At 38.6% G+C, this 12,186-nt stretch overlaps 1 protein-coding gene across 9 annotated transcripts in view; it reads left to right on the top strand.

Moving 5' to 3' along the window:
• Positions 1-12,186, top strand: part of FRY (FRY microtubule binding protein) — a 253,474-nt gene that overhangs the window by 110,861 nt on the left and 130,427 nt on the right. The window lies entirely within an intron of this gene.

The raw sequence follows: 12,186 nt of genomic DNA, 5'->3' as shown, positions 1-12,186 counted from the left end.
AGTTCCCTATTTTCAGGTCTGGATATTCTGAACAGTAAAATTAAGATCGTCTTGGTTCTGATGACATCTGCTTAGCTTTATGTCTTGATTTAGATTCAGAAGCATTTGCTGCTTGGAAAGTTTTTCCAGACTTTCCTCTGAAACATTAGGTAGATGCAAGATGACAGAAATATCTTACAGAATTTGGAAATAATACAAAAAAACCTAACAGGAAGGAATATTTTGACAAGGATCCATTTTTTTCTTCTTTCATGAGTCCCCTCCAAATCCCAAAAATTAGAATGAACTGACACGTCCTTTAAAAAAAAATGCCGGTAGCTATTTATTACTATCCATTCTTCATGTGACGCACAGTGAACATCATCAACATTTTAAGACAAAATGTGTTGTAAAATTACTTGAGAAGATCAGGGAAATGACAAAAAGACCAGGACTGAGAACACAATTTCCTTGCAGTACCTCTGTCACTCTGCATTTTCATGTAATATTTCAGTCATGGATATGAACCAGTGACTCTGATTTATTCCCATTTCACCTTGTGTTAAGACGATTTTGAGTTGCCGTGTGTTGATATATTATTTTTGTCTCTTTGTGAAACTATGAATATCTGAATGCTGATCTTATCTTATTCCAGAGGTTGTTCAGTGAAATTTTGTTTGGTAAATTCAATGTTGAAAGTAAAAATATGCAAGAGACTGGAATGTCACCTTCTTCTTTTCAACATTTTCAGAACATATTTCTTACAGGGGTCTAGCCGTGAGACACTAACAATAACTCAATGGCATACTCACATCTTATTAATACTAATATGACTTACAAGTCATGGTATGCTGCTATTTGAGGGTGACTGTGGCAAATGTGTAAGCAGGTTTTTGTAGACATTCAGTCAAAATAATCTTGAAATAATTAGGTTGTAATGAAAGAAGTGACAAGGGAAAATGGCAAAAATTATTCTGGAATTATGGCTAAGAATTTAAGTCCGCCCTTTCTGCAGGGTAGCTGTTGGATGTTTAGCAGCTTTGTTCCCACAATTTTACTCTACTGACTAGAATTGTGACCAGGAAGTCCCAGGGATCTGTGAGACAAAGATTATAAATTGGTGGTGCAGAGCCACCCTTTGGCCTTTTTTCACAATAGGTAGTCAAATGGTAAGCTCTTTGAAGATTCTGTTCTAATTAAACTCAAAAGTACTTCAAAGAAAATCAAACTTGCAAAGTACTCTAACACTGAGATGTTTCTAGTTTGAATTCTCTAAGCTATTACAAGGTATGACGGTTTAATTTTATAATGAGTAATGAATACTTAAGATATCTTTTAGAGAAGCTAAAATGATCTGTTTATAATATAATTGCTTTTTCCTCCCTTTTATCACAAAGTGTAGCTGAGGTTCAAGCTCTGAAGTTACTGTGGGATTAAATGATAGACTCACTGATATATTCTTTACCTAGACATGTCTTTTCATACATACATTTTGCCTGATTATCCTTTCTGGTTATCATTCCTGTTGTTTTTATGAATTTTTCTCTCAGTTTCTTTGGGTTCCTTATGCCTGTTTGATATATCCATCTCTTTCTTTTGTGATGCACACAGAGCCCAACTGTAAATTACAGTGTTCTGACAACTATGGTGGAAAACAGGTTTGTGTCCTGCCATGAGTTGCAGATGTTAGCAAAGCACAAAAAATTTTTTGCTATTTTCTAGGGCAGCAGTGAAGGGCAAAGCACCCACCCCCTCCTGCAGCCCCATGAAATCTCAGCTTGGATAGCAAGATTCCAGGGGCAGAGAAAGCACAGGGCAATGTCACTTACTCCTCCTGCTGTCTTGGCTGTCAACCAAGTACAATTTGACATTTTGGTTACTGGATCTGGCAGTGATTGTCATAAAAAACCACACTCCCCAGTTAATATGTTTTCTAGGCATGAATCTAATGTCAACTATCCACTGCTAAGTCTTTAACAAGTTAGAATGGAAACCTTTTGTTCCCAGATGTTGGGGGTTTTTTATTACTTTGTCTGGAGAATATTGTACTTGGAATATCAGGTGAATTTTTTCACCTTTTTAGGGTCTCTGAAATATAACAAACATTTCAATAATTAAATTAAGTTCACAATTATGTGGCTAATTTTTAATGATTAAACTACTGTACCCATATTCTCAAGTTATATTAATCCAAATTAAAGGTATTTGATGGCAGAATTAATTAAAAGGGATTTTCCAGTTTATAAAATTAAAGTCACATAAATGAAATGTAATTTCTTCTTGATAACCTGTAATAATTTTCTCCTGCTTTTCTGTAAATAATTGTTCTCCTTTATAATGAATATTAAGAATTTTCCTGAAGACCTTTTTTCACAGCTGATTGCGCTCATATTTACATTTTTATCAGTTCATATGTTAAATCTTCTTTGCATTGCTTCACTTACAAACACAATTTGATATTTTATTACTGCTGATTTTTTTCTCAAGCAGTGGTGACCTTAAAATGAAGCTAGAACGAGGAAGCCAGGCAAATATTTTTGCCAGTTCAAATGATAAAATATGTTTACATATCTTAACACTGAAGGAAAAAACTCAGAAAATAGTTTCCTTTTTAGGACCGTTGATTATCACTTAGGGTGATAATTCATCCTGTGCGTACTGATCAGGCTAATCTTTAAATACGGCTTTCAGCTGTACTTACACACAGCTGTAGACATTGATAAAACATAGCGAGCTGCAGGCATTGACTGTGGTTAATGGTTAATTTAGCTGTTGGTAAACTTTCATTATGCTTTTCTCCTGCAAGCGTCGTCTTTTACTGAGCTTGTCTAAATTCAGGATCTCTCTGAATACTGAACTCAAGAACTGAATTTACTCATTATAGGATTAGGACTATCAGCATATCCATGTATTCTGCCTGTAGCTTTCTTTTTTCTTAGGTAGGTATATCTGTCTGCTGGAAAAAAACTGAAAGCAGTGATGTGGTTGATGCTAGTGTATTTATTACTTCTATTTCATTAGAAGCTCAAAGACATTAAAACATAGCCCTATATCAAAACAGAGCTGATGATAACAGCCAAGCAGGTGGTTAGGAAGACTTTGAAAGGGCAAGAATAATGCAAGTTTGTTTTAGTGAACAACCAACATGTATAGTGGCACTGCTGTCTGATTAGCTTTAATCTAGGCTTCATTTTCTCTAGGTATTGCAGAAGAAATACGCTACGGACAGACTTAGGAGAAAAGGAAGTAGAAGGGGTTTTGGTTTTCGAGGGCTGGGCTGTGATAACTGTCCTGGTTTTGGCTGGGATAGGGTTAATTTTCTTTCTAGTAGCTGGTATAGTGCTGTGTTTTGGATTTAGGATGACAATAATTTTGATAACACACTGATGTTTTTAGTTTTTGCTAGGTAGTTGTAGTGTCTACACTAAGTCAAGAACTTTTCAGCTTCCCACGCCTTACCAGGTGCACAAGAAGTTGGGAGAGCACAGCCAGGATTGCTGACCCGGACTGGCCAAAGGGATATTCCCTGCCCGGGAATGTTCGTCATGCTCCAGATACAGAACTGGGGAAGCTAGCTGGGAGATGGGATTGCTGCTTGGAAACAGACTGGGCATCGGGGGTATTTTCTGCGGGTGGTGAGCAATTGCATTTGTGCATCACATTATATTATATTATATCCTATAGCCTATATCATATGGCATGGCATAGCATTATTATAATAATATTCTCTTCCTTTGTTAGCCTATTACACTGTCTTTATCTCACCCCACAAGTTTTTTTCCATTCTCCTCCCCATCCCACTGGGGGGATGGGTAAGCAAGTGGCTGCATGGTGCCCAGTTACCAGCTGAGGTTAAACCACAACATACCTAATAAGATTTATGTAGGCTGTAATAATACCAAGCAGTTTTATCATGCAGCTGTAATGTAGAATTTGCTGGTTTACATGGACTGAAATTCCAGCTGCATCACATGAGGAATGACTCCTTTGTTCTCATCTATGAGACACGTTAGTGTTACACATTTTTACATTTGAAGTCCTTATGAATAGTTTGGCACACACAGGGCTTTTGGACCCCTGTTTATTCACAGTGCACAGACAGAAGTTACTATCAAGAACAAGGAATTTCATGGAAAAGAGGAAAGGCAAACTGCCTTGTTTTGTTCTAACTATCCACTCAGTATGTGTGCGCCCAGATAAATTGAAAAAAAGCCAACTTTATTTCAATAACCTTATGCAAGTATATATTGGGAATGCTGTTCTTTTTTCCCGTACAAAATCAACCTCCCTAGGACCTTCTTCTATAAATACTACAAACATGCCAGGTTCCCGTTGTCATCTGTCCCTATCCACTTCTGTGTCACTTCGTATCACTCAAGGATTATGTCACTAGTCATTAATATAAATGTTTTATTCCACTAGTGTTTGTGGAATAAACACTAGTGGAATTCTGTAAAAATTCAAAATTCTGTAAAACATGTGGGCAGTTCATCCCAACCCTAAGGAGTTCATAGTTCATAATATCATAATTCTGTATCTAACATATCATAACTTTATTTCTACTGTATTCTTTATTTAGTATTCAAATTGTATTAATAAATATTAGTGGATTCATTCTTTTAGATCCAGTTGTGACAAATAATGTGTAGGACATTAAAAATCTATCCTTAATTCTATCTATTCTTTCAATAATTGTCTCTGAAGTACCTCTTTACTAAATTCTATCTCACTTTATTATACTGTGCTGAGGACTGTCCTCTCACCTGTTCATAAGAAAGTGAAGCATTTCCACACTACTTGATACATAACCTGAATATACTATCCTTTTATTGTATGGAGCCCTACAGATCTGTTACAGTGGCTGCATTAAGTGGCTTGTTGAATGGGGCAGATCTATGTCTGTCAGTTGTAGGACAGGCTTGAGGTCCGAGGACAGTCACTGTCCTCTGGAGAATGCCTCATCTCCTCATGCTCCCAGCAAGTGTCAGCTCAGCAGAGTTACTTTTCCTGCAGGTCATTGACTGAATCATGGGTCAATTTTTTAGATTAACACTTGGCCTTAGTATTTATTCAACTCCCAGCTATATCTAAGGACTAAGCTTGATTTCTGTGTGGATTGTCCCCCTAGTTCTGTTTTGTTTTACTCACTTCCCAGCAGCTAACTTCTCTGTTTGAAGAAATCAGTTCAGCAGAGCAGTGGTCTCACTCTCCCCTCCTTCACTAACTGGCTTTTGTTGGAACTTCACTGGCTCTCCAAGTACAGTCCAGCCTTACCAAACTCCTCTTCACATACCCTTGGCTCTGCCCAAGGTGAAGCCCAAGCTGGGCCAGATCAGCTTGTTCTTTCTCCTAGCAGAGTGGCAGCTAAACCTGGGAGATACCATCCGTGAAATAAGCAAGGTCTACTCATGTACTCCAAGGATGTGAAGGCACAAAAATATAGGAAAAATCAAGCTTCTGTACTGAAGATGGAGGCCATAAAATATAGCAAAGACAACTCCAAGGGCATAAAGAGCCTTCACTTCTCCTTCCACTCATCACCTTGGCAATAATATCCCCCTCTAGTTATCTTAGTACATATCTCAGGCAGAGACCTGTAGCAGAAGCCAAGCACTGAACAGTGTAGAGTAGTCGTCCTTCTAGGGTAGCTAATCTTGAACCTCAGGACAGCTATCTTCCTGAAAGAGCTAGAAAGGTTTATGGGTTCAATCAGTGGCCACAGGTGAAGTATCTTCTCTATAGGTCAGAGGGACATATCATAGAATCGAAACAAAGGAGTTGAGAGAGAGAGAGTATGAAAGACATTTGTTGGAAAAAGAGTTGGAGGAAGAGACAGATATAGGATTTCAGAAGTAATCATGGTGAGCGCAGGAGGATAGAGATAGGATGCAGCCTGGGTCAGATTCCAGCTTCCGTATGAGATAGAGGGGAAAACTGCATGCCATTTTAGCAACCAGGAAGGAAAAGGACATATTTTTCCATAGCCATTGGCATAGGCATTTGCAGCTAGGTACAGGCCCATAAAAACACTGATAGATTTCAGAGTATCAACAGGAGCTTTCTCAGTGATCTCAGGGCAGAGTACTGTTTGAGGCTTCAGATGTCATTCTGACAGCAAAACTCTCCAGGATGCTCACTGTCCCTGGGCCTCACTACCATATGGATGTAGTTGGAAGACAGTCAATGGTGCATATGATGATTCACATCACTAAGAGGATTTAACATTGGAAGGCAGATTCAATCCAAGTTCGCTGAGAATGTCGCACTATATCACATGTTGGCTGATGCTTGCCAATTTAGGACAGAATCTACCACATGCCCCTAATCACATTTTTGTGTCATTTAAGGATATTGGTTGTTACCATTATCCAGAAAATTAAAGTCCTACTACCGTCATCTCAGGCCAGCCTTATCACTGGTCTGTCATCATGAAGGACTGAATGAAAATCAAGAATCTGCTTTGGTAGTGTTCATGCCAGATAAGTAGCAATTAATTAAAGAGGTGTCTTTCCATATTTTTGCAACAGCTTCATCCTTTGCATGCTTTCAGGATCATGTTTGAAGACAATGAGGTACTGCATCAGGATTGCTGTATGTTTTGAAGTTTAAATTTATGTGCTCTTTTCTGGGCCTGAGTCCGGCATGCTACAGTTTACACATCAGACAGCTTGAATTACGCCATATTTGATCCTGCATATCTGCTGGCATGACAAATATGAGAAAAACTTAAGTGCTTCATGTAGCTACCTTCCCAATTTAGAAATCCACCCAATAAGGTCTTGTTTCCTTAGCTGGGCATGTAGTATGGGTGGAAACTGTGACTGGCTGTCATACTTGTGGCAAAAGAACAGTGAAGGCTGACGTTAGCTCTGCAAGGGCACCCTGGCATCCTCCTTGAAAGTCTGTCAGACCAGTACCAGTAACTGGAGGAAAAAGCTTCGGATCAAGTCACCTGGGGACACATCTTTTATGGTACAGCTACAGCCTTTGAGATAAATTCGTAGCCAAGAAAGCCCAAAATAAAGGAGATTTAAAGAAAATGAACTATTGACAGTCATGAGAATTTCTTGAGTTCACTTTAAAATTATGCCTTTCCTCTCTATTGGTCTATTCTCTGAAAAGAAACACATATTTGATGACATTAAGTAGCTCCCTGACCTTAAATCAGCAGTGACTGCAAAACAGCAGACCATTACAAGGGTCAGTAGCTGCCATTTATTTCCCCTGGTTGTCCAAGGGTTAAGAGAAACATGGTTCCTCTTTACAGAGCTCTCAGCTGTGCCTGGAGCAGTCCTGCAATTACAAGTCTAAATTTATTCAAATCAACTGATAAGGGCTTCCTATAGCTTTGATTAAATTAGGTCACCTTACTCTGAATGGGTAATTAGCAGTCAGGGCCCTGAGGGCACTAATAAGCCATAATGGCCTCCTCTGGCCCTTGCCTGCCCTTGCCCACAGCCCAGGTCCCCATTACAGCCCCCAGGGCAGCCAGTCCCTGCCACAGCACAGCAGGGCCAATCTCCACCTCGCCACAGCCCTACCCAGCCTCGGCCCATCCCAGAGAGGTGCCTGATGGCTGGGGCTGCCCCTGTCCCCCTGCCTGCCCTGCTCCTGGCTGGGACGAGGGGACAGACCCTGGCTGACAGGCCCTGCCCTGCTGTCCTCATGGCGGGCCCCAGCTGCTGCGGCCAGCCCTGCTGGGCCCTGACACCAGCAAAGCTATGGAATCATGGGCAGTTCTGTATCAGAAACAACTACAAGTGTCTCTCTCTCATGCAGCCATGCATCAGTACTTGGTAGCTGGTAGGGTATCTGTCCTGCCTGATCATCGAGTATTCTGGATGTTTGCATCCAGACAGACGTTCTGCATTTTACTCTGCTGTACCTTTTATCAGAGGTCTGGTGCCAGCCCTGTATTTTCATTCCCAACGTTCGCAAATGTGGGAAACTTGCCCACCCTTCCCAACCTCCCTGTTTTTATAGCATTTTACCACTTGAGTGTAAATATACTAAAAGAAGGGACCCCATCCACTGCTTGGAACATGGAGGCCCCCTAAATCCTCATAGCATTGCTGTCACCATGGGCAGGAGGTTTGACTGAAGGTGAGGACAGCTCTCCCATAGTAACTCAGAGAATGTGGTGAGCTCAGGAGGGAAGCTGCACATCCCCCATTCTGTGCAGAAGAAAAAACCTTCCTGCATTTGTGGACAGTGTGCTTCTTCCACAGAAGAAATAACTTTTCTCATCATAAACCAGTTGCTGTAAAACTCTGCATATAGAATTGAAGTGTCAGTTAACTTCTCTGTTTAGGAAACTAAGATGTACCAAACAACCACAGTACATCAAGGTCAGGGAAGAACATCCTCACACTGTCTTCGCCAGCTCTCAGAAGTAAATGTCAAAGATGGAAAGGAGGGAACAGTGCTGTTCAAGTTACACACTTAACTGTAGTGACTTTGTCTCCTAAGTCTGTTTAATTTACAACTGGATCTTTCAGTGGTTTTATTTCACAGAAGTCAGCCTTCCAATACCTGAGTATCTATATATCTTGCTCACTTTGAAGAAAATGCATCATAGAAGCAAAAAACCCTGTCTTTTTGTGTGTGTGTCTTGCTGCAGTCAGGCTTTGCAATGTAATAACCATGTTGTTTTCCAACTTCACAACGGTTTATTACTGCTGCTTCCTATAACAGGCCTTTCTCATTTCATTAATACAGGGTTAGTTAGTTTAGCAATGACTGACTTAAAGTGGTTTAGGGGTTTTTTTGAATATTCAAATTTACAATCAAATACCAGTTTAATCGATAACTCTTTTACAAAGAAGAATCACTGAATCTGTAATAATTGATTATAAGTATAGAAATTGGGAATATTGATAGTGTTGAACTTAACCCATGAAAATCATTAGCTGGACTTGGGACTACTATTAAACTCAATCTGGTACCTAAAATTCAATTAGCACTGTCTTAGTTAATCCACTATATTAATTTTATAGTCCTTCCCCAAGTTGTACATCATGGTCTTTCATGAATTTTCGTCATAAGTAAGGATGCCACTAAAACTTAATATATTCTCTGCCCCAGCATATTAGGTGCCAATTAACAAAATTTTATCTTCTTACATTGGAAGTTTTTGAGTCAGACTCAGTCCACTAACACAGGTCTATGATGGGATTAGGGTGTCCATACTAAGTGTCCACACATCATTTCTAGATGCTCTTTTTAAATTTATCAAATTTACAGGTTGTAAAATTCACTTCACCAATAAAATTTCCTTTCTCAGTTGTGCTAGACTCTACCTCAAATTTCAGTAAAGTCATCCCGAGTACTCTTTTCAACTTTCCAGATTTTACAAAAGCATGTATTTAAAATAATTCTTTCAGAACTGGTCCACTGTAGCCGTCAGCTAATTTGGGCTTAAAATACCTAAGTAAAAGGAATTTTTTTACTTCCTACCTAAAAGAAAGCACCTTACTTCACAATGGAAAAATATTAGAGAAGATACAAATGCTAGGAGCAGTAGGTTTTTTGTTTGGGTTTGTTTTTGCAGTTACCCATATATCTGTATCAGCACTTAACCTTTGTTTAAAGTTTGTGACCATTTATTATCAACACTGAGTTGAGAGCATGTCTGGGAATTTTTTTACTGATCAGTAAGAATGTCAGAGTACTTGAGTTGTTTGCTCAAGGTAAGTAAAAGAAAGAAAAGTTTCATATTCATTTTTTTGTGGGTTTTTTATTATTATTAAGTTCCATGTTATTTTGGGAAAGTTGCAGTGCTAATTTTTGCACTGTGCATCTAATAGCTTGAAAAGTAATTGCTAATTCAGTGGGTTTGCTTCTCTCTTCAGGGTGCTTGGATTTTACTCCACTTCTGTGTAGTATTAGTTCTGAAAATCAATTTGCTATTTCTTTGGCTTCTTTGGCCTTTTTTTTTTGATACATCAGTAACTTCAGATTAAACATTCTCATGATGAAAATTTCTGAGTGTCCACATTTTAATTTTGTTGGTAGACAGCACAGGTAAAAGATGCCTTTTGCAGAGAATGTGATAATCAAACAAAAATTAGCCTGTAATACCTCATGTGATGACATAAGCTATCACCAAGTCAGAACAGTACATGGTGTGGATGCCAGAGAGGCGAGAGTCAGAGCCAGTGAGGAAAAATCTGTATTTGAAGCTGAACGGATGTTTTCTTACACAGTTTTGTATTCAGCGGTACAGCAGTACTGGGCACATCCTTTTCCACGTGAACAAAACAGAAGAGCTGTTACAAAGAAAAGAGCAATTGCAAAAAGAATAGACTGAGTAATACTGAGCCTGACTTCTAAATGTGCACCTTTCATTGTTTTTATGTAATAACTGTAATGATAAATAGGTTTTTGATCTGAGTTTGTCAAAGAGATGGGAGATGTTTATGGGAAATGTAGATTATTTTTGCATATGTTTCATAGCCACTTAAAATGCGCTTTTTTTCCTCCATATGAAATATCATTTACAATTAGCATTGCTTTTTTACTTAATCTTCAAAAGTTACGTAATGTTCGTCAGAGTTTTCTTTAGTATTTTTGGAACCTATATGTTTTTCATATGCAGAGTTCTGGTGTTTTCTTGAAGCTGTGTTTCATATCTTTTTTATTATTTTTGCCTTTAGAATTTCCTTTTGGTATATGCTTAGAATTTCAAAGGTTAATAAGGGAAATCCCCTTTTCTATTTATTTTTCTGTGTACCATGATCACTGACACAGCTAATTGATGCTGAGCAACAAGAGAAATCAAAGATTCTGTTGTCATCCACTGAACTGGCAATCCATATTTTTATGCACGAGGACCTGCTGACTTGCAAAGAACGGTTGTGAAAACAGGACACTAATTGCCTGTTTCATAGAAGTTCCAGGTGGGAGACATTTGGGAGACTATCAGGGTAAATAGATTGTGCTTTTGAGTCAAAAAGCTTGGCTTTCTTAATTGGTTAGGTATAAATTAACTAGATTTCCTGGGGGGGCAGGGGTGGGAATTCCCAAATAGTGAAAAGGTAGGTAAGAGTTGAAAATTATTTCCCGAGAAGCTGAGAATGGAGGTAGGGACCAGACAGACAAATTGTACCTTTCAGAGGCAACTGACTGCTAGGTTGGCTGCACCTGAAGGGTGGGTGCTCCTCTGTGGAATAAAGTTCCGCATGCCCAGCCTTCAAAAGCAAATTGGCATCATGGCATTTTCTTCTAGGTGACACAGATAATGGTTTACAGACCACATGAGCGCAAGGTCGACAGTGATACATTTTCTGATCTTTGTACAAAATAACCAATGGCAAAACTAAAAATTTAGCATGTTTGATCCACCTATTTTTGGAGCAGACCTTTTCCTACAAAACACCGCCTTCCTTTGCTGCTGAAAAGAATATAATACAAAGATGTTCAGTTTCTTTTAGGGCTCTTGTGATGGTTCACTGTAAGCAGGAAAGAATTACACTTCAGAATTTTTTGGTTCTTAAGACATGCATTTTGTATATATTTTAGCTGTAGCAGTTGAAGTCTATGTCTACTCCATTTTATGTGAAAAGGTCCATTCTTCTGCTGTTTCCTTTTGGTAACTCTTCCATCCCAGCAGACTACTCAGTAGAGTATGTATACTGCTCTTTAGCATGCAGTGCTAAAGTTACATTTTGTATCAAAATATCTTTGCATCCTCCATGCTTTTATAAAAAGAGGGAGTTTATGTCAGTCAGTGATACAGTACCCAGTCATAGTTGAGTAGGAATAACGTGCCTAATGGTTGCTGAGGTAAGAAATAACTTTAAGGGACATTATATATCATTCTAACATGGTGATGTAATGAAGCTTAATAGGCACTACAACATCCTTTTGTTTTCATGTTTCTCCGAACACTCAGTTCTGTGACAGGTGGTTGAGAAAAGCAATTCCTGTGTAAATTTACCCAATTATATTTGTGTAGCAGCCCTGAAAAGGCATTCATATGTTAATATGAAAGTAGCTGACAGTCTTTGGAGAAATGTTTTAGTGTGTCTATGTGAATAGAGGGTTTGACTGATATGTTATTTTTTAGATAAATTATAAATATTATATTTAGTTGATGCATGCAAATGTGATAAAATATACATTTGCCATTGCATATTCAACATATTCTATTTTGTTATAGTCTATTAACATTTTCACAACAGCTATGAGGCAGAGGAAGGAAATTAA

This window comes from Balearica regulorum, chromosome 1, assembly GCF_011004875.1.
Source record: "Balearica regulorum gibbericeps isolate bBalReg1 chromosome 1, bBalReg1.pri, whole genome shotgun sequence".
In the NCBI taxonomy this organism is placed as follows: Eukaryota; Metazoa; Chordata; class Aves; order Gruiformes; family Gruidae; genus Balearica; species Balearica regulorum.
The sequence above is the reverse complement of the archived record's forward strand: the minus strand, read 5'-3'. Positions and strand labels throughout refer to the sequence as shown.